General features: G+C 33.3%; 1 protein-coding gene across 4 annotated transcripts in view; it reads right to left on the minus strand.

The window, feature by feature from the left end:
* Positions 1-26394, minus strand: part of TET2 (tet methylcytosine dioxygenase 2) — a 182437-nt gene that overhangs the window by 97149 nt on the left and 58894 nt on the right. For all 4 annotated transcript variants that reach the window (XM_031941926.1, XM_031941925.1, XM_031941923.1 and 1 more), the window contains exons 2-3: positions 21151-21295; positions 19822-19981 (exon numbers count right to left, since the gene is read on the minus strand). The gene's annotated coding sequence lies outside the window, so the exon portion shown is untranslated. The remainder of the gene's footprint in view (positions 1-19821; positions 19982-21150; positions 21296-26394) is intronic.

The following is a 26394-nucleotide window of genomic DNA, read 5'->3' on the forward strand; positions in this document are numbered from 1 at the left end:
AATATGTCCTAGTATATCCTAGATACAATGTATGTGTGCAGATCCAAACAGTTTTCTTGTTGCACAGGGAGAATTGGATTCAGAAGGTAGAAATAATCCGGGAAGAAAAACAAAAATGCAAACAGTTTACATTCATTTCCCAGTGTTCAACATTTATTTTTATAAGATTTTGATTTCTATTTTTCCTTCCTCCCTGTTCCTCCCCCTTCCCCAAGAAGGCAATCAATCTGATATAGGTTATACACGTACAATTGTATTAAACATATTTTCATGTTAGTTACGTTGTGAAAGATGATCAGAACAAAAGGGAAAAGCATGAGAAAGAAGGAAAAAGGGGAAAAAAATCAACAAAAGTGAAAATATGCTTCCATCTGTATTCTGACTCCATTGTTTTTTCTCTGGAAGTGTATTGCATTTTCTGTCATGGGTCTTTTGGAATTGTCTTAGATCTTAGTATTGCTGAAAAGAGATAAGTTTATCAAGGCTCATCAATCTCACAGTATTGCTGCTACTGTGTACAGTGTTCTCCTGGTTCTGCTCATTTCACTCAGTATTAGTTTGTGAAGTCTTTAAAGATTTTTCTGAAATCTGCCTGTTCATCATTTCTTACAGAACAGTAATATTTAATTGCATTCCTATGCCATAAGTTATTCAGTCATTCCCTAATTTATAAATATCCCCTCAATTTCCAATTCTTTCCTACCATGAAGAGAACTGCTATAAACATTTTTTTACATGTAGATCATTTCCTATTTTAAAAAAATGATCCCTTTTTAAAAAATGATACTATATAGCTGTATCAAAGAATATGCATAGTCTTACAGCCCTTTGGGTATAATTCCAAAGTTTTCTCTACAATGATTGGATTAGTTCACAACTCTGCCAATAATGGATTAGTGTTCCAATTTTCTCATATACTCTCAATGTTTATAATTTTCCTTTTCTGTCATATTACGCAATCTGATAGATATGAGGTGGTACTTCAGAGGTGTTTTAATTTTCATTTCTCTAATCAATAGTGGCTTAAAATGTTTTTTCATAATTGTAGATGGCTTTAACTTCATCTGAAAAATGCCTATTCACATCCTTTGATCACTTATCAATTGATCTGTATTCTTATTCTGTATATATATTAAATGAAGCTTTTATCAGAAACATTGATTATAAAATTGTTTCCTAGCCTTCTGCTTCCCTTTTATCTTAGTTGAATTGGTTTTGTTTGTGCAAAAGCTTTTTGATTTAATGCAATCAAAATTATACATTTTTGTATCTTATAATATTCTCTATTTCTTGTTTGGTCATAAATTCTTCTGTTCTTCATCTACCTGTCAGTTAAACCATTCCATGTTCTTCAAATTTGCTTATGGTATCACTTTTTATGTCTAAATCATGTAATCATTTTCACTTTATTTTGCTATGCAATATAAAATACTGGTCTCTGCTTAGTTCTGCCACACTATTTTTCATTTTTCCTAGCAGTTTTTTTTTTTTTTTTATCAAATAATGAGTTCATATCACAGAAGCTGGAGTCTTTTGGTTTATATTACAGTAGATTACTATTCTAGGGGTCCTCAAACTATGGCCTGCAGGCCAGATGCGGCAGTTGAGGACGATTATTCCCCTCACCCGGGGCTATGGCCCGCCAACAGTCTGAGGGACAGTGAACTGGCCCCCTATTTAAAAAGTTTGAGGACCCCTGCTATAGTTATTTACTACTGTGTTTTGTGGATCCAATCTCCTCCATTGATCCACCACTCTATTTCTTAGCTAGTACAAAGTAGATCTAATGATTGTAAAAGTATTGCTTATAATTTTAATTTACAATTATTAAATATTACTTATATTTTATAAGTATTAATGATAATTAGAATTGCCTATAATATAACTTTAAATTTGATATGGCTAGGTCATTGCTCTTTGCATTTTTTCCTCACAATTCCCTTGATGTTATTGACATTTTTTCTTCCAGATGAACAATTATTTTTTTTCTCTACAAAATAATTTTTGATAGTTTGATTGGTATGGCACTAAATAAATAATTTAATTTAAGTAAAATTGTCATTTTTATTATATGGCTTGACTTTCTTATGAGCAATCAATATTTTTTCTAGTTGTTTAGATCTGATTTTATTTGTGTGAAAAGTATTTTGTAATTGTGGTCATAGTTGCTAAATTTGTCTTGAGAGATAGACTTCCAAATATTTTATATTGTCTATAGTTACTTTAAATGAAATTTCTCTTTCTATCTCTTACTCCTAGGGCTTTGTTATCAATATATAAAAAATGAATTATGTGAGTTTATTTTATATCTTGCTGACAGGAAAAAATAATGATGAATGTTGGAGAGAATGTAGGAAAACTGGGACACTAATACATTGTTGGTAAAATTGTGAATTGATCCAACTATTCTGGAGAGCAATACAGAACTATGCCCAAAGGGTATCAAACTATACATACCTTTTGATCTAGCAGTGTCTCTACTGGGCCTGTATCCCAAAGAGATCACAAAAATGGGAAAAGGACCCACATGTACAAAAATGTTTGTAGCAGCCCTTTTTGTAATAGCAAGGAACTGGAAACTGAGTGGATGCTTATCAGTTGGAGAATGAATAAGTTATAATATATGAATATTATGGAATATTATTGTGCTATAAGAAATGATCAGCAGAATGATTTCAGAAAGGCCTGGAGAGACGTACATGAAATGATGGTAAGTGAATTGAGTAGAACCAAGAGAACATTATTCACAGCAATAAGAAGATTATGCAATAATCAATTCTGATGGACATGACTCTTTTCAGCAGTTAGGTGGTTCAGGCCAATTCCAATGGACTTGTGATGGAGAGAACCATCTGCACTCAGAGAGAGGATTGTGGGGACTGAGTGTGGTTCACAACATAATATTTTTACTTTTTTTGTTTGCTTGTATTTTGTTTGATCTGATTTTTCTTGTGCAGTATAATTGGGTAGATGTGTTTAGAAGAACTGCAAATGTTAACATATATTGAATTACTTGCCATCCAGGAGAGGGAATGGGGAAAAGGGAGAGAGAAAAATATTTGGAACACAAAGTTTTGCAAGGATGATTGTTAAAAGCTATCTATGCATATATTTTGAAAACAAAAAGTTTTATAAAATATATATTTAACATATATATTTTATATCTTGCAATATCACTAAAGTTATTATTTCAAGTAGTTTTTTAGTTGATTAGGATTCTCTAAATATATCATTTGCAAAGAGGGATAGTTTAATTTCTTGTCTATTCTAGTTTCTTCAGTTTCTTTTCTTGCTGAAGCTACCATTTCTAGGACTATATTAAAAAATGGTGGTGATAATGGGCATCCTTGTTTCAACTTTGATCTTTTTGGGAAGGCTTATAACTTATCCCTGTTACAGAAAATGCTTTGCTAAAGGCTTCAGAGAGATACTGCTTATCATTGTAAGGAAAATTCCAATTACTCCTATGCTTTCTAGGGTTTTTAATAAAAATAGGTATTGTAAAATTATATGCTTTACATTGGTTTTCTTATTGATATCGTCCATTATGCCAAAAGTTTTCTTAATTTTGAACTAGTCCTGCCTTCCTGGTATAAATCCTATTTGGTTGTGATGTATAATCTTGGGGATGACTTTTTGTAATCTCTTTGCTAATATTTTATTTAAGATTTTTGCATCAATATTCATTAGGAAAATTGGTCTGCAATTTTCTTTTTCTGTTTTGGCCTTTCCTGGTTTAGATATTAGCATCATATTTGTGTCACAAAAAGAATATGGTAGGACTCTTTCATTACCTATTTTTTTCAAATAATTTATCTACTATTACAATTAATTGTTTTTTAAATATTTGGTAGAATTCGCCTGTTAATTCATCTGACCCTGGAGATTTTTTTTTTTTAGGGAGTTCATTGATGGATTTGTTTGTTGTTGTTTTTTCCTAAAATATACTTATTTAAGTATTTTATTTCTTCTTCTGCTAATGTGGGTAACATATTTTCTTTAAATATTCATCCATTTAACTTAGATTGTCAGATTTATTGGCATACAGTTGGGCAAAATAGCTCCCAATTAATTTAGAATTTCCTCTTCATTGGTGTTGAATTCACCCTTTTCATTTTTGATACTGGTAATTTGGTTTTCTTCTTTAAAAAAAAATCAAATTAGCTAAAGGTTTATATATTTTATCGATTTTGTCATAAAACTAGCTCTTAGTTTTATTTATTAGTTCAATAGTTTTCCCATTTTTAATTTTACTAATCTCTTCTTTGATTTTCAGAATTTCTAATTTAGTATTTACAGATTTTTAACTTGTTTGTTTTCTAGCTTTTTAAAGGTTTAAAGGTCCATGCTAATTCATTGTTAGCCTCTTTCTCTATTTTTATTCATCTATATATCTTATAAATGTAAGCAGTTAGAGATATATACATTTTCCTCTAAGAACTGCTTTGGTTGCATCACATAAGTTTTAGTATTTTGTCTCTTTATTGTCATTCTCTTGAATGAAATTATTGATTATTTCTGTGATTTGTTGTTTGACCGACTCATTTTTTAGGATTTGATTGTTTAATTTCCTCTTAGTTTTTAGTCTATATTTTCAAGACTTTTTATTGCATCATGAGCTGAAAAAATATGCCATTAATATTTTTGATCTTTCTGCCTTTGATTGTGAAATTTTTAATGGCCTAATGATAGTCAATTTTAATGTAGGTGCTATGTATTGCTGAGAAAAAAAGCGTATTCCTATCCATCCTCATTCAATTTTCTCCAGAGGTCTGTCATATATAACTGTTCTAAAATTCTATTCACCTCCTTAACTTCTTTCTTGTTTATTTTGTCATTAGATTTATCTAATTCTGAGAGGAGGAGATTGAGGTCCCTCACTAATATATTTTTGCCGTTTATTTCTTCCTGTAATTCACTTAATATCTTCTCTAATAATATAGATGCTATACCACTTGGTGCATATATATTGCTTCATTGTATATGGTACCCTTTAGTAAGATGTAGTTTCTTCCTTATCTCTTTTAATTAGATCTATTTTTGCTTTTTTCTTTGTCTGAGATCAGGACTACTATCTCTGCTCTTATTTTACTTCTCCTGAAGCATAACTGCTTTTGTGTGCTTCAAATATTTCTTGAATACAACATATTGTAGGATTCTGGTTTTTAATTTACTCTGCTATCTGCTTCCATTTTGTGGAAGAGTTCATCCTAATCACATTCAAAATTATGATTACCAGCTGTGTATTTTCATCCATCTTTTTTTGTCTCCTGTTTGTATTTTTTTCTCTCTTTTCACCTTGTCCCTCTTCACCATTGTTTTGCTTCTGACCACAATTTCCCTTCAATCTCCCCTCCCTTCTCTTTGTCCCTTCTCTTACTACTTCTCTTCCTTCGATCTACCTTCCTTTTCTTTCCCTTTTTTTCTCCTACTTCCCTATAGGGTAGGACAAATTTCTATATCCATCTGAATGTATATGTTATTCCCTCTTTGAGCCTCATCTGATGAGATTAAACTTCAGACAATATTCATTTCCTTCTCTTTTTTCCCCTCTACTATAATAGGTCTTTTGTCCCTCTTCATGTGATCTAATTTACCCAATTTTGCCTCCCTTTTCCTCTTCTCTCAGAAAAATCTTCTTAACAGCCATTAATTTTTAAATATCATCACATTAAATTTAACTTATACCTATACACTCTTTTGAGTCTTGTATTTGAAGATAAAATTTTTTGTTTAATTCTAGTATTTTCATCAAAAATGATTGAAAGTTGTGTATTTCATTGAATATTTTTTTCCTTGAAAGATTATGAACAATTTTGCTGTGCAGTTAATTCTTGATTGTAATCTAAGGTCCTTTGCCTTCTGGAATATCATATCTCAGGCCTTACAACCCTTTAATGTAGAAACTGCAAAGTCCTGGTAATACTGACTGTGTTTCCTTGATTTCTGAGTCTTTCTGACTGTTTACAATATTTTCTCCTCAACCTGGAATTCAGCTACAATATTTCTTGGGCTTTCATTTTGGGATCTCTTTTGGGAGGTGGTTGGTAAATTCTTTCAGTGTCTATTCTACCCTCTGGTTCTAGGATATCAGAGCAGTTTTCATTGATAATTTCTTGAAAGATGCAACCATGATCTTTTTATCATCATGATTTTCAAGTCATCCAAAAATTCTTGAATTATCTCTCCTAGATCTATTTCCCAGGTTGGTTGTTTTTCTAATGAGGCACTTTGCATTTTCTTCTATTTTTTTTTTTTTCATTCTTTTGTTTGTTTGATTCCATTTACCTAATTCTGATTAAGGTATGATTTTCTTCAATTAGTTTTTATTCTTCCTTTTCCATTTGGCTAATTTTACTTTTAAAGACTTTTTTTCTTTACTCATTTCTTTCCCAAGCTGTTGACTCTCTCTTCCACAGTGCTTATCTCTTCAATTTTTTCTTCTATCTCACTTTTTTGACTTTTAGACTACCTTTTGAGTTCTCCCAAGGAGACTTTTTTTTATGTTGAGAACAATTCATATGCTCTTTTGAGGTTTCATATGTAGGTCTTATGTCCACTTCTGATGTTTTGATATTCCGTCATGATAGTAGCTTACTATGGTCAAGATTTTTTGTTGTTGTTGCTTATTGCTCATTTTGGGGGTCTATTTTGTGGCCTTTAAAGCTGAGCTCTACTCCTATCGTACAGGGGTGCTGTCCCAAACTTCTTGAGAGAGATCATTGGCTTTGAGCATTGGGGCCTCCGCTATTTAGTGACTTATTCACTGCACTGGGGTAGCACTACCTAGTTGTGCTTGTTGTTGCCTTATTTCTGGGGCTCAAAACTTGCTTTTTTGAATGGAGTTGGAGGTCAGGGCCAACATTGTTTGGCTGCTGATCTATCTAGTGGCTGAGACCCTCTCTCTGGATTGCCCAGACATCATCTGTTTTGGGCTGACCTGCCCTTTCACCTAAGTAAGACTGACCTTTCCTGAAGTCCTTCCAAGTTATCCTAAGCTGGAAAATAGTTCCAGTCAATTTCTTTGTAGTTTTTGTTGTTCCAAAATCTGTTCAGAAGTTTTATTTGAAATTGTTTCTGAGAGAAATTAAAGAGAGCTCAGGCAACTTCCTAATTTCTTTCCACCAGCTTGGCTCTGTTCTCCTCTTCTCTACCTCAGTTCAAGCATCACACTGAATTAGGAATTACAGAATCATAAAATTTCAGATTTGAAAGGAACGTCAGAGATCACTTAGTTCAATTGCCTTATTCTGTAGATAAGCAAACTGAGTCAAGTGAAAGAAAATGATTTCATCAATGTCATTGAAATAATGTCTTCCCATATGCTTAATTTCAAGGACAAGTCCTATTAATGTATGAATATCCATAAGAGTATGAGTCTTGGAATGCAAGGGGTGTCTTTTGCCATTTTTTTGTATCTCCAGCACTTAGTATATTCCCTGACCCATATTAGATGCTAATTGAATGACTAAATAAAGAAAACAAATGTTTCTTGATGACATTCCTTTTCCTCAGCAAATAAAACTATAATCTAATATAACCTCCCCCCCCCAATATAACATAATATAACATAAATGCCTTGAATAAAAATTGCTCCTAAAGGTTATTCCTATTTTTTCTCCTGTTACCATCCCTCCCAATCCCACTATATGTTCCTTTCTTTTAAGAGAAAATTCAGATTTAATGAATCACTGAAGAGTTATGATCAGAAACATTTCTTTTGGGGCACCAAAAATTAACAGAATTTATAATCATACAAGCAAGGAAGGGAAGTACACTGTATATAAACATGACAGCTATAAATTCTTTGAGGGGAGGAAACATAACTATTTACCTTTTATTCCCTAAAAATTTCCTAATATATTGCATTCTAAGCATATATCATGCTTATAACTATAACTGTTGTTGAATGAATGAATGCTCCTGCAAAATTTGGAAACTTGAGATTGCTGATAGCTTTCCTCTTAAAAATGCCACCTTTTTTGAAAAACAAACAAACAAACATACCTTCTCTTGGCTTTTCAAAGTTCATTGGCTCCCTACTCCCAATCTCCTGTAAGAGCCTGTTGACTATGGTTTATTAGCTAGCTAATTCTTTACTTTCGTTAAGTTGCATCATTTCTCCCTTCTTCCTCTTTCATTTTCTTCTAAAGGGGATGAGGAGGCAATATGGAGATAGATGGCTTGAAAGCTAATTACACACAAATTATTCTTGGATCTCCCATCCCTGCTCATTCACACACATTTGCCAGATTCATCTACATGAACAAACTCTTCTTTTACAAGGCAGGTATCTCCAGGAGGATTTGACAACCTTAGTATGAAATGCTCTAATCAGACAATCTCCTTCCTAACACCTTTTTGAGGGACACTTTGAGAATTTAAGGAGTGTTCAATTATCCCTTTTAGGATAGAATAATATTTGAGAAAAGGGAGATAAGCTGGGAATGTTGTGGGGGCAAGGTGAGGGTGGTGGTGGTAAGAGGAGAGAATGCCATTTGAGAGTATTAAATACCTGGGTTGCTGGAAAAAGGAAGCAAGATGTATGTGACCTGACTGGAGAAAGTATAGCACTAGTTTGAAAGGTTGCAAGCAGTTAGCATTATCATTTTTCTCCCAGGAAAAATGGGGAAAGAAGGAGGGGAAAGGTGATAGAGAGCCAATGTGATATGGGTATACTGAAAAGAACATTGGTTCTGAAGTCAGAAGTCTTGGTTTTAAATCTGAAGTTTACTACCTATGTGATCTTAAGGCAATTCAAAACTTACTTTCTTTTAACCTCCATTTTCTTAACTGTAAAATCAGGCAAAATCAGTAAATGACCTCTGGGATTTCTTTTAATTTTAAATCTATGATCCTAAGTAAACAATAAGAGGGCAAAGTTTGCTTATATAGACTTTATATTAGTCTTTGAATGAAGTAGGTATTTAGTATATTGTTGAGCTGAAAAAATACACGCCCCTCTGCCTACTTCTTCCTCTGTATCATTAAAGTAAAGACAGTAAAGAGCAGTAGATATTTGAACTGCCACATTTATAGATTAGATGTCATAGTATCATAATGGTCAAGAAAGAGATAATTGCTTCCAAAATGAAGGAAATAACTTAATGGTCCCATTGTTTGGGCACAAATCAAAATGGGAAGCCACATAAATCTTGATTCTATGTTCATCTGTATTTAAAGAAGCCATAGTTCTGAATGAAAGAATTGGGATAGGGGAAAGATACAATTAGAAACAGAGCCAAAGTGGAATTTAAAATCTTTAGGACATATTCCCTGAAAATTCTGGTTCTACTTACTAACCAAAGTAATTTTCCCAAAGTACAGATTTAATCATGTTTCCCTCACCTCCTATACATATCTTAGACTTCAAGGGAGTCAAGTATAAGAAGCTTGCAAAGGGAAGGAGGATTCTGGGAAGATGACAGAATAGGTTGGTAAATTTCAAGCTCTCTAGATTTCCCCCACAAATAGAACAAATTTGTGTCTCAGGATGAACATAGAGTGGTGAAAAATTAAGAATACTTGGGGGTGGAACAAGAGTCATCCAGACTCAACCAGAGGAGATCTGAACGGGGGAAAAAAAAAATCTGGGCTAGGGATTAACCCATGTGAAGTGCAAATACTTCTCTACTAGCTTAACAGAAATGTCAAAATCCCTGTTTGGTTGGAGCCTCAGCAGGAATCATGAAAACTTTTACTTGCTGGATAATGTGTGGAGTTGGAGTTTGAGTTTGGGAAGACTGAGTGAATCTTGGCTGATTAGGAACACCAGACCCAGCTGTGCTGTAGGGATATGGCCCTAGGCAAGAAGAAACCAGCGCACACACACATGTGAGTGCAGAGGCAGTGAGGCATGAATGCTGCTGGCTGCAGGCACTTGTGGAGAATGGACCTCTTGGTTTGGTGTTCTTGGTCAGAGGGGAGAGCTGAAGTAAAGCTAGAGGTACCAACCCCTTCACCCTAGTATTAGATATGCTTACAGTAATACCTCTTATTTTAAAAAGAATGAACTGACAAAGAAAGAACCCAACCATAGAAACTTACTATGTGAACAGGGAAGATTGGGGTTCATCTTCAGAGTGAGAACACTGAAGTAAAAAGAATTTCTCCTGTCAAAGAACAATGTGAAATAGCTCTCTGCTCAGAGAGACTTTATAGAATTCCAAAAAGAATTTAAACCAAATAAGAGACATTGAGGAAAAACTAAAAAAAAAAAAAAAAAAAATCCAAGAAAAACAAGAAAATTATGAAAAAAAGTTAACCAACTAGAAAAGGAGTTACAGAGTCTCAAAGATGAAAATTATTCTTTGAAAATTAGAATCGGGCAAGAAGAAACCAGTGAAGTTATGAGAAACCAAGAAATAATAAAATAGATTCTAAAGAATGAAAACAAATAGAACAGAATATAAACTATCTTAAGAAAAAGAATGGACTTGGAGAATAGATCAAGAAGAGAAAATATAAGAATAATTGGGCTGTCTGAAAGTTGTGACAAAACAAGAACTTTGACACAATAATGCAAGAAATAATCCAAGAAAATTGTCCTGGAACATGAGGGGAAAGTAGAAATAGGAAAAATCCACCAATCACCACCTCAATGAAATCCTTTTTGGAAAACACATAGGAATCTTGTTGCCAACTTTTGAAACTCCCAGATCAAAGAGGAAAATTTGCAAGAAACAACAAAAATATATGCTAGAGTTACATTTAGGATTGCATAGGATTTATCAGTAGCCACAATAAAAGACCACAGGTACTGGAATCATATCTACTGACAATCAAAAGAACTTGGTCTGCAACCAAAAATATCACATTCAGCAAAATTATCCATAATACTGAATGAAAAAAAAATGGACATTCAACAAAATTGCAGATTTCCAGGACTTTCTATCAACCAAATCTGAACTTAATAGAAAATTCAACATATAAGAGCCAATATTGACACTCAACATGAACAAATTGTTTCCTTGTTTTTTACATAAGAAATGTACATTATATGTTTAAGATTCATGTCAACAAAGGTAGCTAAAAGAAATATTGGGGTACAGTTTAGGTAAAAATTATAATTATGTTATACAAATGAAATGCGGAAGAATAGACACAGAGGCATTAGAGGGGGAAGAAGACTTGTATTTCTGAAAACTTATTCACATTGGGAATGAATTAAATAGGCAACACTACATACATACCATAAAGGATATAGCACCTTCCAAAATCTATAACGAAATAAGGGGGGGGGGAGGGAATGAGGAATGGGTGGAAGGGGAAGCAAAAAGTGAGTTAGGGGGAGGTTAAATAATAGCAAAGCAAATAAAGGAGCAGAATTAAAGCAAAGAGTCAGCAGGGATAGAAAAGATAATGTGTATGTATGTGTTTATATCTACATATGTATACATAAATATATTCTTTCTTAATTATAGTCTATAGGGTGGGGTGGGGGATGAAAGGAAAAAAAGAATAAAATAAAAAAGGTGTACAGAAGAGAAAAGAACAATTTACAAGGAAGTAAAGAAAAGATGGACACTCAAGAATATAATTTCCTGTACTAATATGTATATATTTTCTTGAACTGGTAATTTTTTGTTATGTGTTGTAAATCCTCTCTCATGTTCTGCTGGGCACAAAACAGTATTCTCTTTTGTTTTATTTCATTTGTATTCCTTCTCTATTTTTTTTTCTTATTCTGCTTTTTTTTAAATAAACTAAACAAACAAACAAAAAAAAACAGAAAAGGAAAAAAGAAAAGAAGAAGCTTGCAAAGGTAGAAAATGGGGCAAGTTATTAAAAACTCTAAATGCCAAATTATACTTTACAGTTTATTTGAGACATAATAGGAAGTCACTGGATTTTGCATGCATCAGTATGATGATGTCAAAGAGAAATTCAATGAAATCCTAAAGACTCTTATCATCAATGTGCCCAAAGAGGATAAATTTGTAATTCTGGATAACTTTAATGCAAGAGTTAGCAAAATTAGCAGGCATAGTTGTAGTGTCCCAGTTGGTTTTCTGGGGGCCTCTGGACCAGCCTTTGTTTCATTAGAGTAATCACCACAAGAATAGCCAGGTGTTAAAGTCCAAATTTCTTTATTGTCTCCTTGCCTGGGGCCTGGTTAGCTTTCTGGAGGCCCTTCAGACCTGCCTTGGTCTCAGTCAGGGAAGCAAGAGGACAGGTTAGCCACCACAGTGGTGTGAGATGGAGTGAATCTCTCTGGCTCCGAGAACTTGAGCTCCCACCTCCAGTCTTCTGTCTTCTCTGGCTCTGACTCTGGCTGAATTTGTCCTAGCTTTATATGCTCTGTTTTAGTTACATCATAGATGTGAAGCTTGTAGAACTATATTAAGTACTAAGTACATGTGCTGAACTAGAGAACTATTAATCACCATGCTAAAGTAGATAACCATTATCTCATCAATTCCACTGAGTTAGCACCTTGAAAGAATCTTTGTTTCAAGTACAGAGTTCTGGCCCATAACAAATAATAAAGTGTCCTTAAGAGGAATAGAGTCAAAAATAACAACAGCAAGTCATTAACTACAGAAGATTTGTGTGTTTAATGACCTTATCACTAACAGTATCTTCCATTTATTTAAGTGCAATAAAACTTTGTGGATCTACTCTTGCAGCAAATATAGGCATTTAAGAGATTATGTCATTGTAAGAAGAAAGACAGGATATGAGAGTGACAAAGGCAATGTATGTTGTGAAGTGCTGGACTAGTCATATTCTTATAGCCTCTAAGTTAACCATTCACATTTAATAAAAGTGGTGACCTCAAGACAAAATGACTATCAGAAGACAATGTCAATAGATAAGAGCATTTTTTCAAGAGGGCACAGTTCTTTGCTAACATGGAGGGAAAACTGAGGCAACAGACAAATTGTGTAGCAGGAAAAGAGTGGACAACACTTCATTTATTCATCTGGGCCAGGATACATGCAAATATCAAGATTGGTTTGATGAAAATGATGAGAAGATTCAGAAGCTGCTAAATGAAAAACAAAAATTCTAAAGGATTTACCAGCAGTTTACCAGTTCATCAAAAATAAAGTGTAAGGGAAGCTTAGGGAGATGTAGGATTATTGGCTTAGTAAGAAGGTCGATGAAATTCAGTTGTATTATGATAGTGACAACCCAAAGTACTTTTATGATGCTTTGAAGAGTATGTATAGCTTGCATTTCAACTAGTGCTGATAGAGCCATATTGATCAATGATAAGGCCATGATCCTAGCAAGGTTGGCAAATACTGCCATAGGGTTCTCAACAGATCATCATCAATTAATGCTGAAACTATTGACCTTATAACTCTGGTTGAAGTCAATCCCTCTCTAGCTAAACTTCCAACTGAAGAAGAGGTTTTGAAAGCCACTCAATTTCTCTTGTATGGCAAAGCTGGTATTAATACTATTCCACTTGAGATTTACAAGGCAGGAGGTCTACTGCTCATACAAAAACTGACTTAAATTTTTTGGGTTATTGACAAGAGGAGCTTATTACTCAGAAATCCAAGTATTGCTTCCATTGTCCATTTCTATAAAAGTAATGGAAATAGATTGCCCTATGACAATCATAGGGGAAGTTTTCTCTTAATCACTGCTGACAAGATTCTTGCCAGAATCTATCTTAATAAATTAATCTTCACCTGGAAGATGATCATCTACCTAAAAGTCAATGTGATTTCAGAAATGGCTGAAAAAGGATTGATATTGTACTTGTCCTTCAATTTCAGAAGAAATGCCAGGAGCAGAACAGAGTTCTGTACACATTTATCAATTTGACCAAGGTATTGTCAGTCATAAGGGCTTGTGGAAAATTAGGGGTGCCTGGAAAAGTTCATTAGTATTGTGCATTGTTTTCATGATAGAAAGCTTTCTTAGGTTCTAGATAATTGACTATATTCTCGTGTTTTTCCAGTCACCAATGGAGTGAAGCAGGCTATGTGATTATGCTATTTAGCATAATGTTTTCAGCAATGTTGTCAGATGCCTTCAATAAAAACAAAAATGGCATCAAGATCAGCCACCATACTAATGGGAAATTATTTAACTTGAAAAGGCTACAGCTTGTGTGAGCATGGCCAAATTACCTCACCCCCCCCAAAAAAAAAATCTTCAAGCCAAGATTAAAGTGGAGGGAGTGTTGATGCATGATTTTATTTTGTTTACAGATGATTGTTCACTCAAAACAACAAAATATGCATCGATTCTCTAATGTTTGTACTAAATTTGGTCTAATAGTTTAAAGTAAGAAAACACAAGTTTCCCATGACATAACATTCATATGTGGAACTTTTGAATTTTGAATACTGTAAAATAAATTTACTTACTGTAGCAGTATAATTTCAGGGATGTATACATAGATGATGAGATTAACAGACACATTGCCAGAGCTAGTTCAGTGTTTTGAAGGCTCCAAAGTAAAGTGCAGGAGAAAAGAGGTAATGAACTGCCTAGCAAACCAATGGAACCATTATGTTGAGCCTATTGTTGTATGCCAGTGAAATCAGAAGCTAAACTACAAAGCATTCAACCTGTATAACTGGGAGGTCAACTCTTATGGCCATGTATTTTGAATGCCAAATATATCTTAGCCTACATGTATGTTAGCCTATGGACAACTCACACAAGGCAAAAATGCCCACATGAAGATCAGAAGTGATACAAAGGCACTCTCAAGATATCTCTGAAGATCTTTAGAACCAATTGTGTGATGTGAGAGACATTGGAAAAGGACCACCTAGCAATGTGTGTCCACATTCAAGAAGACAATTTACTCTATGAGCAAAGCGGAATAGCAGTAGCACAAAAGAAACCTGAAGTACACAAATGTAGTCATATTTGCTCCAAATGTTCATGTGAAATATCTGTGCCTGACTTGTGGTACAGTCTTCTGAGCTCCTGTCCTCTGGCTCAGTCCTGTCCTCAGAGTCCTCTGAGTCCAATAGTCTATTGGGTCTGATCAGGGACAGTCAGACATATTGTACCTTGGCCCTAACATAGCGATATCATTTTTGTCCTCTTTAAGAATGGAGGACAACAACCAACCAGTCAGCCAACACTGACTGTCCTACATTTACTTTAGGATTCAGCTGTTCTTATCTACTTACTTGTTCCTTCCACACAATATTCCATCTCCTGCCTTGTTTGTGCCTTTATATAGCCATTCCCCATGAATAGGCTGCTCTCCTTTCTTATTTAAGTGACTTTTGACTATTTGCTAAAGCCTAAGGATTTAGGTTTAACTTAATTAACTTAAGTTTAATTAACTTCCATTAATAAATGGAAAGGAACTAAAGATAATTTAGAAATTTAGGGCACTGTACAAAAAAGCAGGCAGGCAAAGTTGGGGAGTTTGAACAGCCAGAAGGGAGAAAGGGATATGGGAGGACATCATTTTTAAACTAATAAACCATATTTTGATAAAAATTTTTATCACTTTCTTCTTCTCTTCTTTTTTTCCTCAAACTTCCCCAGGAGAGCCCTTTAATTCTGAAGTTTAAGTCTGAAATTCTACCAATTAGAGATATTTGAGAGCTAAGAAATTAAAACCCTAGGCAGAGTTAAGGCTTGAGAGGGATTGGATTTCAACCATTTATTTTTCAGCTCAGTTCTAAATTTAGAAGAGCAATCTGATGAATCTACCTCAATGAAATTGTAGCTTTGATGGAGTGAAAAGACTTAAATCCACCTGGATTAGAGATCCAGATATCATTAGAGGAAAATTAGAGTAGTTTCCTTTCCAAAGCAGTTTCTTGCCTCAGTTACCCATAATTACTATTGTTCCCTGAAATGCTGGTTCATCTGTGTGAAAGTCATACTGAATACAGCCAATTACATAAATTGCTCACCAATTAATAATATAATTATTATATTTCTTTATATTTATTATTTATATAAATATCTTTATATATAATATAAATATATAACATACAATCATCATATTTATTATTTATATATAATATAAATATATTTATATGTAACAAATATACAATAAATACATTTATATTTTTATTATAATAATATAATTTATTAATTAATAATAAGATTAATAATAAATTAATAATGATAATCTGATTAGTAAGCAGCATTATAAAATTTGTTGCACATTTTTCTGTTCATATTCAATTATCTTTGAAATACTCAAATCAATTCCTTGTTAGCTAGCTGTTAGCCGTTAGCTATCCATAAACATATTGCCAAGGGATGAAGTAAGAAGGGAAAGAGGGAATATTTTAGCTTTTCTAAAAGTATATATTGTTGTAAAAAAAAAAGACATGTAATATAATAGCCTTGAATATATGATATAATAATCAAAATAACAACCATTAAAACCAAAAATCTACTTATGTTTTAAAGTTTAATTCCAATTCTAACCTTGACAAGTCTTCCTGTGATTGTTACAGGCACTATTTAATTCCCTTCTTTTAAAACTTCCATATCACTAATTGTCTAGGGCCATCATTTGCCATTCGGTTATTACTTTACCATTCTGAGACTTTATGTTCTATGAGCAGTAAAATCCATCCCTGGTGTTAGGAAAAATCTCAACGTATACACCATAATATCATCTTTTCACTTAGAGGCAGCTATGTGACACAAAAGATAAAGCTCAGAAGTCATTTAAGAATTAAAATGTGACTTCCGACATGTTAACTGTGTGACCTCTGTTTGCCTCACTTTTCTCAACTATAATATAGAGCTAGAAATAGCACCTATATCACAGGTTTGTTGTAAGGACCAAGTGAGATGACATACATAAAATGCTTGGTAGATAGGCACTTAGTGCTTATTCTCCTTCTCCTTCCAATCATCCAAGCTTTCAAGATGTATGCTATCATTCTTGTTTCATCCCTATTTTAGAATGTGGAAGACATGGTGATATGAGTCAATATCTGTATCATCAAATGACATAATATTTAGAAAACCTTAACACAGTGCTTGGCACTTATATTTGTTAAGTATCTGTTGTCTTTCCCTTCTCTTTTACTCTTTCTATCTAATCAGTTTCTGGGTCTTATTATATATTTCCACAATATGAATTTCACATGTATTCTCTTTTTTTTCCTTACATGGTCACTATCCTAATTCTTTCCTAAATAATCTTTCATAAATACTACTTCAACAGCCTTTTAATTGATCTTCCTACCTTTAGCTCAGGGTTCTTAATTATTTTTATGTCATGGACTCTTTGGCAGTCTGGTAAAGTCTGAGACCTTCTTCTCAAAATCATGTTTTTAAATGTATAAAATAAAATATACAAAATTACAAAGGAACTCAATTACATTTTCAAAATAGTTTTTTTTAAATAGTTCACAGAACTCTTTTCAATCCCCTTTTCAATCTATCTTCCAAATTGCTGTCAAACTAAAATTACTAGAGTACAGGTCTTATGGTGCCATTCTCCTGCTTGAGAAATTCCAATGGGTCTCTCTTACTTCTAAAATAATTTACAATGCCTCCATTTGACTTTTGAAGCCATTCACCATCTGGCTCCACCTACCCTTCTAGCATTATTGCATATTACTGTACTTTGGATGCTGTATGTTCCAATCAAATTGGTTTACTTGCTATTTCTCAGACAAAATATTTAATCTTCTGTCTTTGTGCCTATCTTCCACACCTAGGACACTTGCCTACCTCATCTCTGTCTCATGGCTTTCTTCTGGTCTCAGATCATGCTTCACCTTCTACAAGAAGTTTTTCCCAGTCATCCTTCATCTTAGTGCCTTTGCTCTAAAACTATCTATGAGTTATCCTCTCTGTCTGTGTCTTTCTCTTTCTCCCTCCCTCTGTCTCTCTTTCCTATACACACTCTCTCTGCCTCTCCCACACACATATTCTTGTATAGTTGTCTTCTCCATCAAAGCTCTTTAAAAACAGGGACTGTTTTTTACCTCTCTTTGTATCTACATTTCTTAACATATAATTGGTGCTAGATCTTGATGCCCTGCATTGTTAGTGTCCTTTCTACCCAGACATTATTTTGTAGATATTTTATATTTTATTTTCCTATGCATGTTGTCTTTTCCATCATAGAGTATAAGTTCCTTCAAGATTGAATTAGCTTAATGTTTGGTACATTTGCTTAATAAATGATTTAAAATATTCAGTAGCATTTTACTAACAGATATTCAGGAAGGGGCATCATATTCCTATGTGAAATCACAAGAATGACCTTATCTAGTTGTGGAAAATTAATTCTAGCATAAGATTCCTTTGGAATGGGAGAATAAAAATTCTTGGGAACCCACTTGTAAACTTTTTATACTTGGTAAGCAGTAACATTTCTTCTGTTTTTAAAATATGTAATTTTCTCCTAAAGACTATAGAAAAATGTTTGGGCTGAATTTAATTTCACTCCTCTCCCAATCTACATCTCAAGCAAAGTTTTTCCCAATCCTTACTACTGGACAAACATGAGCTCAGAGAATGAAATTCATCATAGGAAGGGGAAAAAGAAAAAAAATTACATGTAATTGGCTAAGATTTGCCCATATGAGAAAGGAAAAGAGGAAGTGTATTTTCAGTGACAATTACTTTAACAAAATTAACATAAAAAGAAAAAAAAGTTTCATTCTGAAGCTCACTGCTTTTCTTGTTATTCACACTGATCTGAAATTCCCCGATAAAAGAGAGGTGATATAGGTAAATGGATGTATAGTGACACAAAAATAAAAAGATTCTCAAGCCCAGGAATTATGGGAGTTTAACTGAGGATAAGCTCAGCATGATGTCTCATTGCCAAGACAGTCACTTAGAAATATCAAGTAACAGACTAGCTACTTAAAGGCCCAAGCTTCTCAGTAAGGAGACAATTCTGTTACCTAGTGCTTCCTCAGTAGTTACATTCTGATAAATAGTTAAATAGGATTCAATGAAATTGAAATTATGTGATTGATTAAAAGAATGCTAGATGATAAGAAACAACTTTTTAATTCTCTTTATCTTTTTATGCCTGACATAATTTTCTTCCTTCTTCACAATTTCATTGATTTGTGATAAATCTATAAAAGTTTGTAGAATTCACTCTAGCAATCAATATAAAATATCCTTAGGAAAAATATTGTAGTTCTCTTCTTCTATTATCCCTTATTAACTGCAATGGTTTGATAGGGAACCTATTTCTGGCTTCCAAACCAATTTCATCTGCAAGATAATGTTATTTTTATGGCAAGGCACAAGAAAGTTGTGATGGGAAAGTTGTGATAATTGTGTAAGAAAGCAGATATTATGAATAAATATTACAAATAACTTAAAACTTTTATCAAAAGTCCATTCTAGTGACATATAATTATTAAAAAAAAAAAATCTGGTTCCTCTCTTTATTTCCTCTATCTTATACTACTCTTTTGAGAAAGCCTTATAAAAAATCAGATCAGTCTTCTGAAAATGCACCATTTTGAGATCAATCTGGGTTCAGAGCTAGTTTTTATGATAACTATAGTTTAAAGATTAAAGAAAAGATATATCAGATTCCCCCAAAGCATCCTTATCCATAGGAACCATTTTCTAAAACCTTTGAGGGTCTCACCCCAATGACTTCCTACTTCCTATTCCTGAAGAAGATTAAATAACTATACACAAGGACAAGAATTATGGGAGAGGAAAAGTGATCATAGACATTTATCACATAGCAACACATAAAGATTTATCATCCTTGTAAATAGAAAAGAAAGAATTTAGAAGTGAATACTTTAGAAATCAATGACCTGCACAGAGAAAGGGGTTAAATAGGCTATCATTGAAATAGAATCAGCTTAAGATCTTCCTCTCAAAGCCATATCTCTCCCAGTAGCCCACTCCCCACTATTAGCTTACCAGTAGCTCTGTTCTTCACAATCCTCCCTGGATCATGACTTGCTGACTCCTGCTGAATCCATCTCCTGCTCCTAGGCCTGGTAACTCAACGGGCCACCATTAAGATCTGATGCAAATTGAAGATGTAAAGGTGATTTGCTGCTGTTTGATTCTTGGTAGCCTGGGAAAAATGTGAAGTTTGAAAGGGCATAGAAGAAAAAATAAAAAAAGAAAAAAGAAAAGTAATGAAAAGAAACCTTGTGACAAGTTTACTATTTCTTGGGCCTTATAAGATCCTAATATGAGGTTTGAAATGGTTTTTGTAAGAACAGGATTCATATGAGAAAAAAGATGAGGAAAAAGGGAATAATATAGGAATGGAGAAATCAAGTTGGGCAAAGACAGTGGCAAGAACATGCATACCATATTCAGACAACAAAGAATAGGTCAACGGGCTGAAAAGTTTTCTTAGGAGAGTAGAGGGAGAAATTGCTGGAGGAATAGAATTTGGAAGATCTTTCATACCAACGTAAGGAATTTAAACCTAATACTGATGACTGAATGTTAAAAGATTTGACCTTATGGGAAACAGGAAAGCATATTAGAGTAGGAAAACAATCCTGGGTGCCATGCATTGCTCAGCTGGGAAAGAGGCAAGGAAATTGTTAGTCCAGAGACAAGATATTAAGATGTGCACACGTATAGTACAGTTATTCTTTCTACATTGCAACTTTGCCCTTCATATTTGCCCTTCAATATATTGTGGATGGGCATAAGAAATTAAATGAGAGTTTTGGGGGAGTTTTGTGAAAGCCATATATGATATGTGAAGTCCAGCAGATGATACAAAAAAAAAAAGTTTAGAAACTCAGAGATACATAAAATATATATGCATTGTATAATATCAATATTTTATTTCTTAATACAACAAATATACATAATTCCTCTTTAAAAGTTAAAATATAACCAAATGCTTATCCCAAATTTTACAATAAGGTACTGTAAATACTTCCATAAAATAAAGAGAAAAAAATTCAGAATTCTTCATCTCTGTTACAAGGAGAAAGGAAAAAAAATTTTTACATAGATTTTCCAGATCATGGTGGAGTTGCATTCCTAATACCAGCAATGTAGAAAGGGTATCTGGACTAGATGAAATGGACTGAAAGGGACAGATAGATTAGAGGTTCATCCTGAAGGACTAAATATGTGAGTTTAGGAAGAAGGAACAAAGACAACTCTAAAACCCCAAATCTGAATGAGTAAAAGCAAGATGACACTATTAAAAGAATACACGTGGCTAGAGGGTGAACAAGTTCTAGAGAATGGTGAAAAGAAAATAAAATTCACCTTTAAATACTGTTGAGTTTGAAGTGATGGTAAAACATCTAAGCAGAAATTTCCAGCAGGTCGCAGGAGATGTGGGACTGAAGACTGACTTCAGAGGGAGGTCAGGATGGGATTTGATAAAATAGCACCTTGGGAGTTTGCCTTCCTGAAAGAACAGAATTTGAGAAAAGTTGTTTAGAATAGGAAGATTACTCTCTGCTTTGTCATTAGGTTTCTAAACCTGTTCTGGTCAAATTGTTCATTCAGTTTTTTAGAAGACTAAGTAGACTAGATTTTTTGTTTCCTGAGTCTATCTGCAGAATCCTTAAGTAGTTAAAATTCCATGCTCATTTACATTTAGTGTTTAACTGTACTTCTAAATGTTTAAGAAATACCACTATGAACAACACAATAGTTAAGTCAATATCAGTTAAGTACATATACCCTTAAGAGTTATTAAGCACAGCTCACAACCATATTTTAAAGGCTGGAATGAAAGCACCTTAGTGGTAGAGAGTTACTTTTATTTATAATAATTTGGAGAGTCTTCAATATTTGAGCACCCAGGAATAAATGCAGTAACAACTTAATTTATGGGTTACTTGAAAAGAAAAAAAATTGGTTAATACTTTTAGGAATGCTAGGATAAAAAGTTCAAAGCAGTTCAAGACTGTTAACTTGTGATTTAAGCTCTCACATTGACTTGATACATGTAGTTTTTATGACAACAGACCATGGAGTATAGGTAAGTATAAGTGATGAAAGTGGAGGGATGGGCAACTAATGGAATGAGAAATGCTACAAAAGAAAACACCCAACTGTGGAAGCAATTAATAAAAATGACATTTATCTGATACTTTGGTTTTGAAGGTGTTTTACATATATTCACTCATTTGATTTTGACAATAATTTTGTGAGATCAGATCATTATCTTATCTCAATTTTACAGTAAAGAGACTGAGGCAAAGAACTAATGAGTATCATAGTATTTGTATGTAATGGCCTGTTCTTAATCCTTATCATTGACTAGCATTTAACACTGCTCATCATCTGCTCTTCTTGGATTCTCTCAGTTATCAAGATTTTAGTGATATTGTTCACTCCTGGTTCCCCTCCAATTTCTCTGAATACTTTTCAGTTTCCTTTGCTAGTTTTTCATCCAGGTCACATCCATTAATATGGTTCCTTCAAGTTTCTGCCTAGGTTACTTTTTTTTTCCTTTTCCCTCTATACTTTTACTTGATGATCTCATCATCTCTTGTGAGTTAAATTATTTTATGTAAATGATTCCCAGATCTAGTCTTTCAGCTGAACTCTAGCTCCATATCATTCTTTTTGGACATCTCAAAGTGAATATCCCATCTCAAAAATCAACATATATAAAACAGAGCTCATTATCTCCACGCCCCACTCCCTAATTCCTCCCTCCCCCTTCTTAATTTTCCTATTACAACAAAGGCCCTAATTATCTTTTCAGAGATACAAAATTTACGTCATCTATGATTCCTCATTTTCATTAAATCCATTGCTAAATCTTGTCATTTCCACCTTCACAACATATATCATATATGTCCCCTTTTTTCCATTCACATAGCTAACCACCTCCTTCAGGCCCTCATCCCCTCTTATCTGAGTTCCTATAATGACCATCTTATTGGAAAGGGCAAATAGCTCCTTCCTGTAGAAAGCCTTTCTTCACTGTAATTCATGTCAACTGACAATGTGGTTTTCTGAAGTTCAGGACTGATCATATCAACTTTCTGCTCTGGTTAAACTCCATTTACCCCATATTATCTTCATAATCAAATATAATAGCTAAAAGTAGTAACATCTAATATTTTTATAATGCTAGTCATTGTGCTAAACATATTATAAATATTATTTCAATTTTTACAACAACCATGGGAGGCAGGTGTTATTATTATTCCTATTTTATAGATGAACTGTTCTATTTGGCATTTAAAGATTTTTCACAAGTTGGACCCTTCCTACTCCTCCAGTCTTTTAGCTATAATCTTCCTGCCATGTACTTTACAATTTAACTACTCTAAACTACTTTCTGGATCCTCAGCTGTGACCTTCCATTTCCCAATTTTGCAAGGGCCATTTCCCATGATTATTGCCCTTCTAACCTTCACCTCCTACTTTCTGTGATTTTTTTTGACTCAGATCAAATGCCATTCTCTTTAGGAGTCTTTTTCCACTCAGTATCTTCTCCCCAGATACTTGTACCTTTTCCTCCCAGATTAACTTTATTTTATTCTCTTTATATCTGATGTGCTCCTAATTATTAACATATCTTCCCTATGAGAATGTAAGCTCCTTGTGGAAAGAAATCCTAATTTACCCTTGTTTTGAATCTCCAATACCTAGCACATAAGCACTTAATAAAAGCTTATTGACTGATTCATTTTGAATCCATTTTCCCCCCCTATTCCACTATTGCTTCTCTCGGAAATCAGATAACTATATTTTAAATGCTCTACTAATGGATAGAGAACTGGCCACCCCTAACACATACCTGCTGTGTGACCTTGAGTCAAACTCTTAATCTTGAGGGGTTCTACACCAGTAATATCAAACTCAAACAGATTAATTTAGTTCTGAGAACTAAAAATTAGCACTTATGATGTAACCTATTTTTTATTTTATTTTGTTAAATATTTCTTAATTACATCTTAATGCCATTCATTCTGTTCTTGGGAGTTTTGAAACTTTTGGAGGCCTATAAACTAAGAATTTGATATCTCTTCTCTAAACAACTAAGACTATAAATTGCAAAGAATGTGCTGACCCTAATTGACAAGGGGAGTTTTCTAACCAGGTAGTTTTCAATTCTAGTGAAATCACAGATATCCCCTATTTATTATTTTCAATCCAAACTAATTTAACTAGATAACATTCAAAATTTACTGTTGGCAAACATGTTTTAAGTTGAAGAAATGAAGACCTTTCTTGGCTTCTTGTTAAATTTCTTTATTGATTAATTATTCCACATTTTATAAAATCATCAGAATAGTATCTACCTTCTTAAAAAAAAAAAAAACTCCTACAATGAGCAAAATGAGAAAATAACAATTCTTTAAGGAGACAAACATATCTTTAACTGAACTAAACATACCAGTGAGAGCCTAGAAAGATCCTATGTTGCACAGTATTGCAGGAGACTTTAAAAAATATTTTTGCACTTCCTTCTTGTCTATCCTTCTCCCTTTCTCTCCCCCCATGACCTATCATCTTTTCTCTTTCCCTTCCTTACAGAATGTTATAGAATATATGTTTAAATATAAAAATGCAGCATGTAAGGAGATATATCTCTTCATCCTCTAAAACTTCTAGAAACACATCTTTCGAATAGATACATCAATCCACTATTTCTCTTGTCAAAGTAGAATGTATTTACCATATCAGCATAAGCCTTTCCTCTTCCCTTCATGCTATAAGTCTGTCCTTATTTCATCCTGCTTCAAAAATACGGAATAAGTTTCCTTTCTGTCTTAAGGCTGCTGCTACTCCTCTGATGCAATGACTCTCCAAGTCAAAAGAGGACTTCACCAAAGACTATTTAATAGTAAATTAGTAGCCTTAGCTAGTTATACCTTTTTCTCTTCTCCACATTTCTGAGAACACACACACACACACACACACACACACACACACACACACCCCTTCAGCAAGCAGATAAATAATCCTAACTATAGCTTACCTAGGAAAATGCTATTACCAAATATCAACACCTTAGCAAGAATTATTACCCTTAAAGTTTTGGTTTTTTAATTTTTAAAATAACCTAACCATCAAAGAGAACTCAACAAAGTGAAAAGTGTGGGGGGAGACAAAGAATAGGATGGAGGGAAATACACAGGCAGTAATTATAACCATGAATGTGAATGGGATGAACTCTCCCATAAAATGGAAGTGAATAGCCGAATGAGTCAAAAAAAAAATTCTACAATGTTTACAAGAAGCAGGTTTGAAGCAGAGAAAAACAGAGTAAAGGTAAGGGGCTGGACCAGAATCTATTATGGTTCAGATGACTTTAAAAAATGCAGGGTTGATAATCTTGATGTCAGATAAAGCAAGGGCAAAGACCTAATTAAATGAGAAAATAAAGGAAATTATATCTTGCTAAATGGTACCATAGAAAAATCAAATAATATCAATACTAAACATATATGCACCAAGTGATAAAGTAATCGAATTCTTAAAGAAGTTAAGTGAATTAAAAGCATAAATAGATAGGGAAACTATACTGGGGGGATTTAAACCTTTCCCTCTCAAACTTGATAATTCCCACTAAAAAATAAACAAGGAAGGAACTCAAAAGGTTAGTAGAATGTTAAAAAAAAAAAAAAAAAAAAAAGGTTAGATATGACAGACCTTTGGAGAACACTAAATGGGAACAGAAAGGAATTATAACTTACTCAGAAGTCCATGTCACCTACAAATTATAAACCATGTTATTAAGGCAAAAAAATCCTCAAAATCATATGTAAAAAGACAGAGATTTTAAATGTATTCAGATTATAATACAGTAAAAATTGCATTCAAAAAAGCACAGTATATAGATAAAAAAAATAATTGGAAACTAAATAATTAATCCTAAAAAAATAAGTGAATCAAAAAACAAACCATAGAGGCAATAAATAATTTCATTAAAGAGAGTGACAATGACAACAATGAGACAAAATATCAAAATTTATGGGATTACAGCCAAGGCAGTTTTTAGGGGAAAACTTATTACTCTAAATTTTTACACCAAAAAATGGAAAAAGAACAGATCAATGAATTAGGCATTCAACTAAAAAAAAAAACTTTAAAAAGAATAAATTAAACAAAAGCAATTGAGCACAAAATAGGAAATTCCAAAAAATCAAAGATGAGATTAATAAGATTGAAAGCAAATAAATAAATGCATGAACTATTGAACTAATATATAAATCTAAGAGCTGGTCTTAAGGAAAAAATAAGATAGTTTGGTTAATTTAATTAAAAATTATTTGGACTACCAATAATTAAATTTAACTTAATAAATTTAACTCTATGATTTTAAAAAAAGAGTATAGATACCATATTTCAAAAAACTTTCAAGGAAAACTGCCTCACTCTTTTAGATCTAAAGAGTAAAATAAAAATAAAAAAATCCAATAATCACCTTCTGAAAGAAATCTTAAAATGAAAACTCCAGGATAGCCTAATACCCAAACTCCCAGGCAAAGAGTAAATACTTCAAGCAACCAGAAAGAAACAATTCAAATACTGTTG

The sequence above is a fragment of the Sarcophilus harrisii genome, chromosome 6 (genome assembly GCF_902635505.1).
Source record: "Sarcophilus harrisii chromosome 6, mSarHar1.11, whole genome shotgun sequence".
Taxonomy (NCBI): Eukaryota; Metazoa; Chordata; class Mammalia; order Dasyuromorphia; family Dasyuridae; genus Sarcophilus; species Sarcophilus harrisii.